This window comes from Sturnus vulgaris, unplaced genomic scaffold (genome assembly GCF_052056855.1).
Source record: "Sturnus vulgaris isolate bStuVul1 unplaced genomic scaffold, bStuVul1.hap1 Scaffold_156, whole genome shotgun sequence".
Classification (NCBI taxonomy): Eukaryota; Metazoa; Chordata; class Aves; order Passeriformes; family Sturnidae; genus Sturnus; species Sturnus vulgaris.
Window position 1 is genome coordinate 2,388,455 of NW_028276073.1, and position 12,937 is coordinate 2,401,391.

A 12,937-nucleotide genomic window follows, 5' to 3' on the forward strand; every position below is an offset into this window, starting at 1 on the left:
CGCGGCCCCTGTCCGCTCCGCCGTCATGGTGCCGGCACCCCACTTCCCCAAGCGCTCCCCGACAGGAGCAGGCAGCGTTGTCGCGCCCCCTCCCCGTGCTCGAATGGACCGCGGCCCTGCTCCGGGCTTCATTTCTGCAGCGCGCTCGCTCGCTCGCTCGCTCGCGCGCTCCCTCCCTCCCCCCCCCCTCCCCCCTCCCCCCGGCCGCCCACCCGCCGCGCTGCCGCCCTGCCGCAGGCTTGAGCGGCGCCGGGGCGGAGGAGGAAGGAACGCCACCAAAGCAAAAGGCTCCGAGAAAGCTGAACAGAGAGCTTCTTTGACCAGGGACAGACGGCGCCAATCATCCCGCCGCCATCCCTGCTTGTGCACCAGGCTCTCCGCCTGCCGACCTCGGCATCAGCCTCCCGCCGCCGCCGTGTAAACTGCCCGGTGGGACCGTGGGCGGGGGCAGGAAGAGGCTGAAAGTGCTGCCAGGGAGGCTGATGGCGGAGGGCGGGGTCGCCCCCAACCGACAATGGGCAGGGCCCGAGGCAGTCTGAAAGCGCTGCCAGGGAGGCTGATGGCGGAGGGCGGGGTCGCCCCCAACCGACAATGGGCAGGGCCCGAGGCAGTCTGAAAGCGCTGCCAGGGAGGCTGAGGGCGGGGGGCGGGGCGCCCCCAACCGACAATGGGCAGGGCCCGAGGCAGTCTGAAAGCGCTGCCAGGGAGGCTGAGGGCGGGGGGCGGGGCGCCCCCAGCCGACAATGGGCAGGGGCCCGAGAGAGTCTGAAAGCGCTGCCAGGGAGGCTGACGGCGGGGGGCAGGGCGCCCCCAGCCGACAATGGGCAGGGGCGGGGAAAGTCTGAAAGCGCTGCATGGGAGGTTGATGGCGGAGGGCGGGCTCGCCCCCAGCGTTAATGGGTGGCTGCGGAAGACGGGGCAGGGACAGGGAGAGGGCAGGCGGCTTCGTGCCGGCCCCGGGCGCCTCGACAGCGAGCCCTCACGGCCCCCCAAACCCGCGCCGAGGCCCCAAGAGCTCTGCAGACCTTCCGCGGAAGAACCGGCCCGAAAGCGGCCACCCGCTTGCCGACGGCGGCGCCGGTCGCCTCGATGCAGCCGCCTCCGTGGGGCGGGAAGGGGCAGGGCGAGTTGTGCCAGGGCGCGGCGGCTTTGGGCCGAGTTTCGCTGCACGTACGTGCTTCCCCTGGCTGTGCTGCGGCCCGTGAGGTTCTGTTTTGTGGTGGGGGGGGGCTCTGTAGGTAGGGTCTCTGGGGGACGGGGGAGGAGGCGTGGGGTAGGGAGGACGCCGTTTGGGGGGGTCAGTGTGTCAGCAGGGCGAGAACCGGGCACAGGCCCTCCGTCAGCTCGGCTGTGGGCCCAAAGGGATCACAAATAAGATTTGGCAAGAGTTTTGTTTTCCGGAAAAGATTTTCTTTCCGAGTAAATAGAAGAGGCAATCATTCAAAAAAGGCAAAGAGGAAATGAAACAAATCAAATCAAATCAAAACAAAACAAAACAAAACAAAACAAAACGAAATAAAATAAAATAATAAAATGAAATGAAAAGAAATGAAATGAAATGATGAAATAAAATGTTGTCGAAAATATGTCTTGGTCTTGAAATCGATTCTGCCGGGCGGGGCAAGGCTGCTGGAGCACTTGGGCTCCGGAGCGTTAAGAGGCTGTGGGGTTTCCCCGGCTCCGAGATGGTACAAGGATGCCTCGTCTACCCGGATCCGCGAAACGTGGCCCGTCCCGCGGCGGCCAGGTCGACGCGGCTCCGGGGCCGGTGGCGTGGGACCGCCGTCGCCGGCGAAGGCGCAGCGGCGGCGGCCGTGGCCGCGACGACCAGGTCTACACGACTCCGGGAAACTTGGCCGGTCCCGCGGCGGCCAGGTCTACTGGGCTCCGGGATGGGCGGCCGCCGTGGCCGCGGCGACCAGGTCTACCCGCCTCCGGGACCGGCGGCGTGGGTCCGCCGTCGAGGGCGAGGGCGCTGCGACGGCCGCGGCGACCGGGTCTACCTAGCTCCGGTGCGACCCGGGCTGCGTGCAGCATGGCGAAGGTAGACCTGTGGTCCGCATCACGGCGTGGGCAGACCTGGTGTCCGCAGCATGGAGCGGGTAGACATGTTGTCCGCCGCATGGAGTGGGTAGACCTGTTGTCCGCGTAATGGAGTAGTTAGACCTGGTGTCCGCAGCTTGGAGTGGGTAGACCTGTTGTCCGCAGCAAGCCGTGGGTAGACCTGGTGTCCGCAGCATGACCTGGGTAGACCTGGTGTCCGCAGCTTGGTAGACCTGTTGCCCGTTTCATGGCTGGGTAGACCTGGTGTCCGCAGCAAGCCGTGGGTAGACCTGGTGTCCGCAGCTTGGTAGACCTGTTGCCCGTTTCATGGCTGGGTAGACCTGTTGTCCGCAGCATTGAGTTGGTAGACCTGGTGTCCGCAGCATGCCCTGGGTAGACCTGGTGTCCGCAGCTTGGTAGACCTGTTGCCCGTTTCATGGCTGGGTAGACCTGTTGTCCGCAGCATTGAGTGGGTAGACCTGGTGTCCGCAGCATGCCCTGGGTAGACCTGGTGTCCGCAGCTTGGTAGACCTGTTGCCCGTTTCATGGCTGGGTAGACCTGGTGTCCGCAGCAAGCCGTGAGTAGACCTGTTGCCCGTTTCATGGCTGGGTAGACCTGGTGTCCGCAGCATGCCCTGGGTAGACCTGGTGTCCGCAGCTTGGTAGACCTGTTGCCCGTTTCATGGCTGGGTAGACCTGGTGTCCGCAGCAAGCCGTGGGTAGACCTGGTGTCCGCAGCTTGGTAGACCTGTTGCCCGTTTCATGGCTGGGTAGACCTGGTGTCCGCAGCAAGCCGTGAGTAGACCTGTTGCCCGTTTCATGGCTGGGTAGACCTGGTGTCCGCAGCATGCCCTGGGTAGACCTGGTGTCCGCAGCTTGGTAGACCTGTTGCCCGTTTCATGGCTGGGTAGACCTGTTGTCCGCAGCAAGCCGTGAGTAGACCTGTTGCCCGTTTCATGGCTGGGTAGACCTGTTGTCCGCAGCATGCCCTGGGTAGACCTGGTGTCCGCAGCTTGGTAGACCTGTTGCCCGTTTCATGGCTGGGTAGACCTGTTGTCCGCAGCATTGAGTGGGTAGACCTGTTGCCCGTTTCATGGCTGGGTAGACCTGGTGTCCGCAGCTTGGTAGACCTGTTGCCCGTTTCATGGCTGGGTAGACCTGGTGTCCGCAGCATTGAGTTGGTAGACCTGGTGTCCGCTACATACCCTGGGTAGACCTGGTGTCCGCAGCTTGGTAGACCTGTTGCCCGTTTCATGGCTGGGTAGACCTGGTGTCCGCAGCATTGAGTTGGTAGACCTGGTGTCCGCAGCATGCCCTGGGTAGACCTGTTGTCCGCAGCTTGGTAGACCTGTTGCCCGATTCATGGCTGGGTAGACCTGGTGTCCGCAGCAAGCCGTGAGTAGACCTGTTGCCCGTTTCATGGCTGGGTAGACCTGGTGTCCGCAGCATGCCCTGGGTAGACCTGTTGTCCGCAGCTTGGTAGACCTGTTGCCCGTTTCATGGCTGGGTAGACCTGTTGTCCGCAGCAAGCCGTGAGTAGACCTGTTGCCCGTTTCATGGCTGGGTAGACCTGGTGTCCGCAGCATGCCCTGGGTAGACCTGGTGTCCGCAGCTTGGTAGACCTCTTGCCCGTTTCATGGCTGGGTAGACCTGTTGTCCGCAGCAAGCCGTGGGTAGACCTGGTGTCCGCAGCATGCCCTGGGTAGACCTGGTGTCCGCAGCTTGGTAGACCTGTTGCCCGTTTCATGGCTGGGTAGACCTGGTGTCCGCAGCAAGCCGTGAGTAGACCTGTTGCCCGTTTCATGGCTGGGTAGACCTGGTGTCCGCAGCATGCCCTGGGTAGACCTGGTGTCCGCAGCTTGGTAGACCTGTTGCCCGTTTCATGGCTGGGTAGACCTGGTGTCCGCAGCAAGCCGTGAGTAGACCTGTTGCCCGTTTCATGGCTGGGTAGACCTGGTGTCCGCAGCATGCCCTGGGTAGACCTGGTGTCCGCAGCTTGGTAGACCTGTTGCCCGTTTCATGGCTGGGTAGACCTGGTGTCCGCAGCAAGCCGTGGGTAGACCTGGTGTCCGCAGCTTGGTAGACCTGTTGCCCGATTCATGCCTGGGTAGACCTGTTGTCCGCAGCAAGCCGTGGGTAGACCTGGTGTCCGCAGCTTGGTAGACCTGTTGCCCGATTCATGCCTGGGTAGACCTGTTGCCCGCAGCATTGAGTTGGTAGACCTGTTGCCCGTTTCATGGCTGGGTAGACCTGGTGTCCGCAGCATTGAGTTGGTAGACCTGGTGTCCGCAGCATGCCCTGGGTAGACCTGGTGTCCGCAGCTTGGTAGACCTGTTGCCCGTTTCATGGCTGGGTAGACCTGTTGTCCGCAGCATTGAGTTGGTAGACCTGGTGTCCGCAGCATGCCCTGGGTAGACCTGGTGTCCGCAGCTTGGTAGACCTGTTGCCCGTTTCATGGCTGGGTAGACCTGGTGTCCGCAGCTTGGTAGACCTGTTGCCTGTTTCATGGCTGGGTAGACCTGGTGTCCGCAGCAAGCCGTGAGTAGACCTGTTGCCCGTTTCATGGCTGGGTAGACCTGGTGTCCGCAGCATGCCCTGGGTAGACCTGGTGTCCGCAGCTTGGTAGACCTGTTGCCCGTTTCATGGCTGGGTAGACCTGTTGTCCGCTGCAAGCCGTGAGTAGACCTGTTGCCCGTTTCATGGCTGGGTAGACCTGGTGTCCGCAGCATTGAGTGGGTAGACCTGGTGTCCGCAGCTTGGTAGACCTGTTGCCCGTTTCATGGCTGGGTAGACCTGTTGTCCGCAGCATTGAGTGGGTAGACCTGTTGCCCGTTTCATGGCTGGGTAGACCTGTTGTCCGCAGCAAGCCGTGGGTAGACCTGGTGTCCGGAGCTTGGTAGACCTGTTGCCCGATTCATGCCTGGGTAGACCTGTTGTCCGCAGCAAGCCGTGGGTAGACCTGGTGTCCGCAGCATGCCCTGGGTAGACCTGTTGTCCGCAGCTTGGTAGACCTGTTGCCCGTTTCATGGCTGGGTAGACCTGTTGTCCGCAGCAAGCCGTGAGTAGACCTGTTGCCCGTTTCATGGCTGGGTAGACCTGGTGTCCGCAGCATGCCCTGGGTAGACCTGGTGTCCGCAGCTTGGTAGACCTGTTGCCCGTTTCATGGCTGGGTAGACCTGTTGTCCGCAGCAAGCCGTGGGTAGACCTGGTGTCCGCAGCATGCCCTGGGTAGACCTGGTGTCCGCAGCCTGGTAGACCTGTTGCCCGTTTCATGGCTGGGTAGACCTGGTGTCCGCAGCAAGCCGTGGGTAGACCTGGTGTCCGCAGCATGCCCTGGGTAGACCTGGTGTCCGCAGCTTGGTAGACCTGTTGCCCGTTTCATGGCTGGGTAGACCTGGTGTCCGCAGCAAGCCGTGAGTAGACCTGTTGCCCGTTTCATGGCTGGGTAGACCTGTTGTCCGCAGCATGCCCTGGGTAGACCTGTTGTCCGCAGCTTGGTAGACCTGTTGCCCGTTTCATGGCTGGGTAGGCCTGGTGTCCGCAGCATGCCCTGGGTAGACCTGGTGTCCGCAGCTTGGTAGACCTGTTGCCCGTTTCATGGCTGGGTAGACCTGGTGTCCGCAGCAAGCCGTGGGTAGACCTGGTGTCCGCAGCTTGGTAGACCTGTTGCCCGATTCATGCCTGGGTAGACCTGTTGTCCGCAGCAAGCCGTGGGTAGACCTGGTGTCCGCAGCTTGGTAGACCTGTTGCCCGTTTCATGGCTGGGTAGACCTGTTGTCCGCAGCATTGAGTTGGTAGACCTGTTGCCCGTTTCATGGCTGGGTAGACCTGGTGTCCGCAGCATTGAGTGAGTAGACCTGTTGCCCGTTTCATGGCTGGGTAGACCTGGTGTCCGCAGCTTGGTAGACCTGTTGCCCGTTTCATGGCTGGGTAGACCTGGTGTCCGCAGCATGCCCTGGGTAGACCTGGTGTCCGCAGCTTGGTAGACCTGTTGCCCGTTTCATGGCTGGGTAGACCTGGTGTCCGCAGCAAGCCGTGGGTAGACCTGGTGTCCGCAGCTTGGTAGACCTGTTGCCCGTTTCATGGCTGGGTAGACCTGTTGTCCGCAGCATTGAGTTGGTAGACCTGTTGTCCGCAGCAAGCCGTGGGTAGACCTGGTGTCCGCAGCATGCCCTGGGTAGACCTGGTGTCCGCAGCTTGGTAGACCTGTTGCCCGTTTCATGCCTGGGTAGACCTGTTGTCCGCAGCAAGCCGTGGGTAGACCTGGTGTCCGCAGCATGCCCTGGGTAGACCTGGTGTCCGCAGCTTGGTAGACCTGTTGCCCGTTTCATGGCTGGGTAGACCTGTTGTCCGCAGCAAGCCGTGAGTAGACCTGTTGCCCGTTTCATGGCTGGGTAGACCTGGTGTCCGCAGCATGCCCTGGGTAGACCTGGTGTCCGCAGCTTGGTAGACCTGTTGCCCGTTTCATGGCTGGGTAGACCTGTTGTCCGCAGCAAGCCGTGGGTAGACATGGTGTCCGGAGCTTGGTAGACCTGTTGCCCGATTCATGCCTGGGTAGACCTGTTGTCCGCAGCATTGAGTGGGTAGACCTGGTGTCCGCAGCATGCCCTGGGTAGACCTGTTGTCCGCAGCTTGGTAGACCTGTTGCCCGTTTCATGGCTGGGTAGACCTGTTGTCCGCAGCAAGCCGTGAGTAGACCTGTTGCCCGTTTCATGGCTGGGTAGACCTGTTGTCCGCAGCATGCCCTGGGTAGACCTGGTGTCCGCAGCTTGGTAGACCTGTTGCCCGTTTCATGGCTGGGTAGACCTGGTGTCCGCAGCAAGCCGTGGGTAGACCTGGTGTCCGCAGCATGCCCTGGGTAGACCTGGTGTCCGCAGCTTGGTAGACCTGTTGCCCGTTTCATGGCTGGGTAGACCTGTTGTCTGCAGCAAGCCGTGGGTAGACCTGGTGTCCGGAGCTTGGTAGACCTGTTGCCCGATTCATGCCTGGGTAGACCTGTTGTCCGCAGCATTGAGTGGGTAGACCTGGTGTCCGCAGCATGCCCTGGGTAGACCTGGTGTCCGCAGCTTGGTAGACCTGTTGCCCGTTTCATGGCTGGGTAGACCTGGTGTCCGCAGCAAGCCGTGAGTAGACCTGTTGCCCGTTTCATGGCTGGGTAGACCTGGTGTCCGCAGCATGCCCTGGGTAGACCTGGTGTCCGCAGCTTGGTAGACCTGTTGCCCGTTTCATGGCTGGGTAGACCTGTTGTCCGCAGCAAGCCGTGGGTAGACCTGGTGTCCGGAGCTTGGTAGACCTGTTGCCCGATTCATGCCTGGGTAGACCTGTTGTCCGCAGCATTGAGTGGGTAGACCTGGTGTCCGCAGCATGCCCTGGGTAGACCTGTTGTCCGCAGCTTGGTAGACCTGTTGCCCGTTTCATGGCTGGGTAGACCTGTTGTCCGCAGCAAGCCGTGAGTAGACCTGTTGCCCGTTTCATGGCTGGGTAGACCTGGTGTCCGCAGCATGCCCTGGGTAGACCTGGTGTCCGCAGCTTGGTAGACCTGTTGCCCGTTTCATGGCTGGGTAGACCTGGTGTCCGCAGCAAGCCGTGGGTAGACCTGGTGTCCGCAGCATGCCCTGGGTAGACCTGGTGTCCGCAGCTTGGTAGACCTGTTGCCCGTTTCATGGCTGGGTAGACCTGGTGTCCGCAGCAAGCCGTGGGTAGACCTGGTGTCCGCAGCATGCCCTGGGTAGACCTGGTGTCCGCAGCTTGGTAGACCTGTTGCCCGTTTCATGGCTGGGTAGACCTGGTGTCCGCAGCAAGCCGTGGGTAGACCTGGTGTCCGCAGCTTGGTAGACCTGTTGCCCGATTCATGCCTGGGTAGACCTGTTGTCCGCAGCATTGAGTGGGTAGACCTGGTGTCCGCAGCATGCCCTGGGTAGACCTGGTGTCCGCAGCTTGGTAGACCTGTTGCCCGTTTCATGGCTGGGTAGACCTGGTGTCCGCAGCAAGCCGTGGGTAGACCTGGTGTCCGGAGCTTGGTAGACCTGTTGCCCGATTCATGCCTGGGTAGACCTGTTGTCCGCAGCATTGAGTGGGTAGACCTGGTGTCCGCAGCATGCCCTGGGTAGACCTGTTGTCCGCAGCTTGGTAGACCTGTTGCCCGTTTCATGGCTGGGTAGACCTGTTGTCCGCAGCAAGCCGTGAGTAGACCTGTTGCCCGTTTCATGGCTGGGTAGACCTGGTGTCCGCAGCATGCCCTGGGTAGACCTGGTGTCCGCAGCTTGGTAGACCTGTTGCCCGTTTCATGGCTGGGTAGACCTGTTGTCCGCAGCAAGCCGTGGGTAGACCTGGTGTCCGCAGCATGCCCTGGGTAGACCTGGTGTCCGCAGCTTGGTAGACCTGTTGCCCGTTTCATGGCTGGGTAGACCTGGTGTCCGCAGCAAGCCGTGGGTAGACCTGGTGTCCGCAGCATGCCCTGGGTAGACCTGGTGTCCGCAGCTTGGTAGACCTGTTGCCCGTTTCATGGCTGGGTAGACCTGTTGTCCGCAGCAAGCCGTGGGTAGACCTGGTGTCCGCAGCATGCCCTGGGTAGACCTGGTGTCCGCAGCTTGGTAGACCTGTTGCCCGTTTCATGCCCTGGGTAGACCTGTTGTCCGCAGCTGGGTAGACCTGTTGTCCGCAGCAAGCCGTGGGTAGACCTGGTGTCCGCAGCATGCCCTGGGTAGACCTGGTGTCCGCAGCTTGGTAGACCTGTTGCCCGTTTCATGGCTGGGTAGACCTGGTGTCCGCAGCAAGCCGTGGGTAGACCTGGTGTCCGCAGCATGCCCTGGGTAGACCTGGTGTCCGCAGCTTGGTAGACCTGTTGCCCGTTTCATGGCTGGGTAGACCTGGTGTCCGCAGCAAGCCGTGGGTAGACCTGGTGTCCGCAGCATGCCCTGGGTAGACCTGGTGTCCGCAGCTTGGTAGACCTGTTGCCCGTTTCATGGCTGGGTAGACCTGGTGTCCGCAGCAAGCCGTGGGTAGACCTGGTGTCCGGAGCTTGGTAGACCTGTTGCCCGATTCATGCCTGGGTAGACCTGTTGTCCGCAGCATTGAGTGGGTAGACCTGGTGTCCGCAGCATGCCCTGGGTAGACCTGTTGTCCGCAGCTTGGTAGACCTGTTGCCCGTTTCATGGCTGGGTAGACCTGTTGTCCGCAGCAAGCCGTGGGTAGACCTGGTGTCCGGAGCTTGGTAGACCTGTTGCCCGATTCATGCCTGGGTAGACCTGTTGTCCGCAGCATTGAGTGGGTAGACCTGGTGTCCGCAGCATGCCCTGGGTAGACCTGTTGTCCGCAGCTTGGTAGACCTGTTGCCCGTTTCATGGCTGGGTAGACCTGTTGTCCGCAGCAAGCCGTGAGTAGACCTGTTGCCCGTTTCATGGCTGGGTAGACCTGGTGTCCGCAGCATGCCCTGGGTAGACCTGGTGTCCGCAGCTTGGTAGACCTGTTGCCCGTTTCATGGCTGGGTAGACCTGTTGTCCGCAGCAAGCCGTGGGTAGACCTGGTGTCCGCAGCATGCCCTGGGTAGACCTGGTGTCCGCAGCTTGGTAGACCTGTTGCCCGTTTCATGGCTGGGTAGACCTGGTGTCCGCAGCAAGCCGTGGGTAGACCTGGTGTCCGCAGCATGCCCTGGGTAGACCTGGTGTCCGCAGCTTGGTAGACCTGTTGCCCGTTTCATGGCTGGGTAGACCTGTTGTCCGCAGCAAGCCGTGGGTAGACCTGGTGTCCGCAGCATGCCCTGGGTAGACCTGGTGTCCGCAGCTTGGTAGACCTGTTGCCCGTTTCATGCCCTGGGTAGACCTGTTGTCCGCAGCTGGGTAGACCTGTTGTCCGCAGCAAGCCGTGGGTAGACCTGGTGTCCGCAGCATGCCCTGGGTAGACCTGGTGTCCGCAGCTTGGTAGACCTGTTGCCCGTTTCATGGCTGGGTAGACCTGTTGTCCGCAGCAAGCCGTCGGTAGACCTGTTGCCCGTTTCATGGCTGGTAGACCTGTTGTCCGCCGCCGGCCTGGAAGTACTCCAAGGGGTCGCTGTTTCTCGCTGCCTCCGGCTATGTCATCGTAGAAGGCGGCGTGCGCCACTGCGCCCCCTCGGTCACGTACATCGGTTCTCTTTCCGGCCTCCGCCGCTTCGGGCCCATCTGTCCGTATTATGGGAACGAGGTGACGGGCCGTATCCCCACAGGCTGTTGCTGTGCCTGTGTCCGTGGCGGAGAAGGGCGGACGCGCGTGCGGTCGCCAGGGCCAGAAGAACACCGCCGATGTCGGGGCGAGTCGCGTGGCTTCGTCCGGCTTCCCGTCTTACCCAGTTCGACTGGGACAGGTTAGCCCAGAGAGAGAGACCGATGCGATCCGAGAGCCGCTCCCCGGCCCAGGCGAGGCTGCGTGCTCAGTCGGGGGAGAAGCGAGAAAGCCCCCAGAGAGACCGATGCGATCCGAGAGCCGCTCCCCGGCCCAGGCCGAGGCTGCGTGTTCAGTCCGGGGGAGAAGCGAGAAAGCCCCCAGAGAGAGCGATGCGATCCGAGAGCCACCGCGCTCCCCCGGCCCAGGCGAGGCTGCGTTGTTCCAGGCGGGGGAGAAGCGAGAAAAAGGCCCAGAGAGAGGGCGAGAAAGCCGCGAGTGTGTCCCGCTCCGGCCCGGCTGCTGCCGGTTTCGTGACAACGGGGAGCCGGGCGCCTGCTCGCTCCCCCGGGGATGGTGGCGGGCGAGGCGGCGGCGCCTCGCCCCTTTTCTGCCCGGCCTTAAGCCGGGGCCCCGCCCGCTCGCCGGGTGCGGCATTTCTTCGGCTGTCGGTCCCGGTGCACGCTGGTGGCCGGCAGCCGGGGCTGGATTTCTGTGGGGCCGGCCCGGGGTTGTGTTGAGCCTGCCCGGGCTTTCCCTGGCCCCCCTCCCCGAGAGCCCCCCGGGCGTGGCTCGCTTGGCCGAGGTTGGCTGCGCCTCGTTTCCCGCTCCCGACCTGTGTTGCCAGAGTTGTGTCCGTATCGAAAGGGCAGCGGGGGACATGCAGTGGGGCGTGTGGCCTCGCCTCTCGGCTTCGCTTGCTTGCCTGCGAAGGGGGGCTCGGTGACGGGAGTGTCCGGCCCTGCCGTGTGTTGTTGAAGTCGTCCCCCTTCCTCGGCCCTAAGCCGGGGACCCGCGTGTAGCGGGCAGAATTTTTCCGGGGCGGCGGTCGGCCGCGGTGGCCGGCCGTGTCCCCCCCCCCAGGACGGACCCCGCAACCCAACAGAGAGCGAGCGAGCGAGTGAGCCCCCGAGAGTGTGTCGTGGGCGGGGCGGCGGCGCCTCGCCCTTTCTCGGTATCGGCCGGGCGCGATCGAGGCACCGTGCCGGGGCGGCCCGTGGTGTCTGGCCTGCCCCGGCTGCCGTGGTTGCCGTTGCCGGCGGGGGCTGGGTTTTGCGAGCGGCTCCGTTCTTTTTTATTAAAGCGTGCCGGTGTGCGGGGCAGTGTGGGGGTGCCCGCCCGGCCTCCGTTCTTTTTCTCTCGCGGCCCTAAGCCGCGGCACCGAGAAGCGCGCGCTGACGAAGGGTCACGGGCCGCCACCGAAGCGAAAGCGAAAGGCGAGAGAGAAGGGCTGGCTGTGTTGGCGAGTGAGAAAAGAGACCGTATGTCCGGTGGTTGGAGGGGTTTTACGGGAGGAGTTGAGAGGCGCGTTCTCGCCCCCACCCCTGGCTCGTGACCCCCGTGGCTAGCACGGGTCGTGCGACGCATGGCGTGCTTTTTTTTTTAGTTTTTTTTTTGGTGCGGTGGCTTGCCCTTCCCCCCGGCTTTTTTTCCGGGTGGGAAGCCGATCGCTGCGAGGCGGGCGAAAGCCGGTGGCCCGCGGCGTGGTCGGTGGCAGCTGCTCCGTTTTCCGTTGTCTTGCGGCCCGCGGGCGGGTGGCGGCACCCCCCGCTCTCTTCCTCTGCTGCGTGATCGATCCCGAAGGTTGCAAGCGGCCCGCCGGCGTCGGGGGCCTAGGGAGCGTCGGGGAGGCTCGGCGGCGCCAAGGGAGGGCCTCTCGGGGACGTGTCCCGCTCGCACGCATGTTGGAGCCCTGCTCCGTTGCCGTTGTCCCAGGAACCCGCGGCCGCGGGGGCTCCCCGTTGCCCCGCGGCTGCTTTTCTTTCTGTCCCCGTCCGATCGATGAGGCTTTTCGGGTCGCGTCGGAAAGGGCCCCCGGCGGGCCGGCTCCTCCGGGCGAAGTCTCGGTGGTGTCCGGTCCCTCGAGCAGGGCGGTCTCCTGTCCAATTCGCTTCCCGTCGCAGGCGAGGTGTCGCTCCTTCCGCTTGCCGGGGAAGGAACATCTTTACCGTCCCAGGCTGTGTGATGGCCGCGTGGCCCCGTGAGCACTCAAGGTGTCCTTAAAACCACGCGAGGTGCCGGCGCTGGCCCTGGTCCGAGTTTAGCGTCCCGTGGGTGCCGGCCGCGAGCAGCACCGGGCGGCGGTGCGGCTCGAGCTTGAGCCGAGAGAAAACGAAACCAAACCCCCCCCCCCTCGAGAGCGAGAGAGAGTGAGAGGGCTGACGAGAACCGATGGCGGGGCCGGGGGAGCACGGACGGGGGAAAAGAGCCCGTTCCGCGCGCGCACCGCGCACGGCGCTCCTTTGTCGTGCCGCCGCCTGCTGCAGAGCGAGCCGCCCCGGCCTCGGGGCCTCGGTGTTGTCCGGGCCGCGCCCGCCTTGTCGGGTCGCTGTCTCCTCTAGCACGTCCGGTGCTTTTTCGGGCCGGCCTCGGGGGCGGGTCAGCCCCAGCCGAGCCCCGTCCCCGCGCCCCCAGCGCGCGCGGGACTCTCCGAACGCGAAGGCCGAGCCGTGTTGTGTGTCGCAAGGGCGCGGGCCCTGAGAAAAAAAGAGCCAAGGGGCGAAAAAAAAAACCAAAACGAAGGCGAGAGAGATAA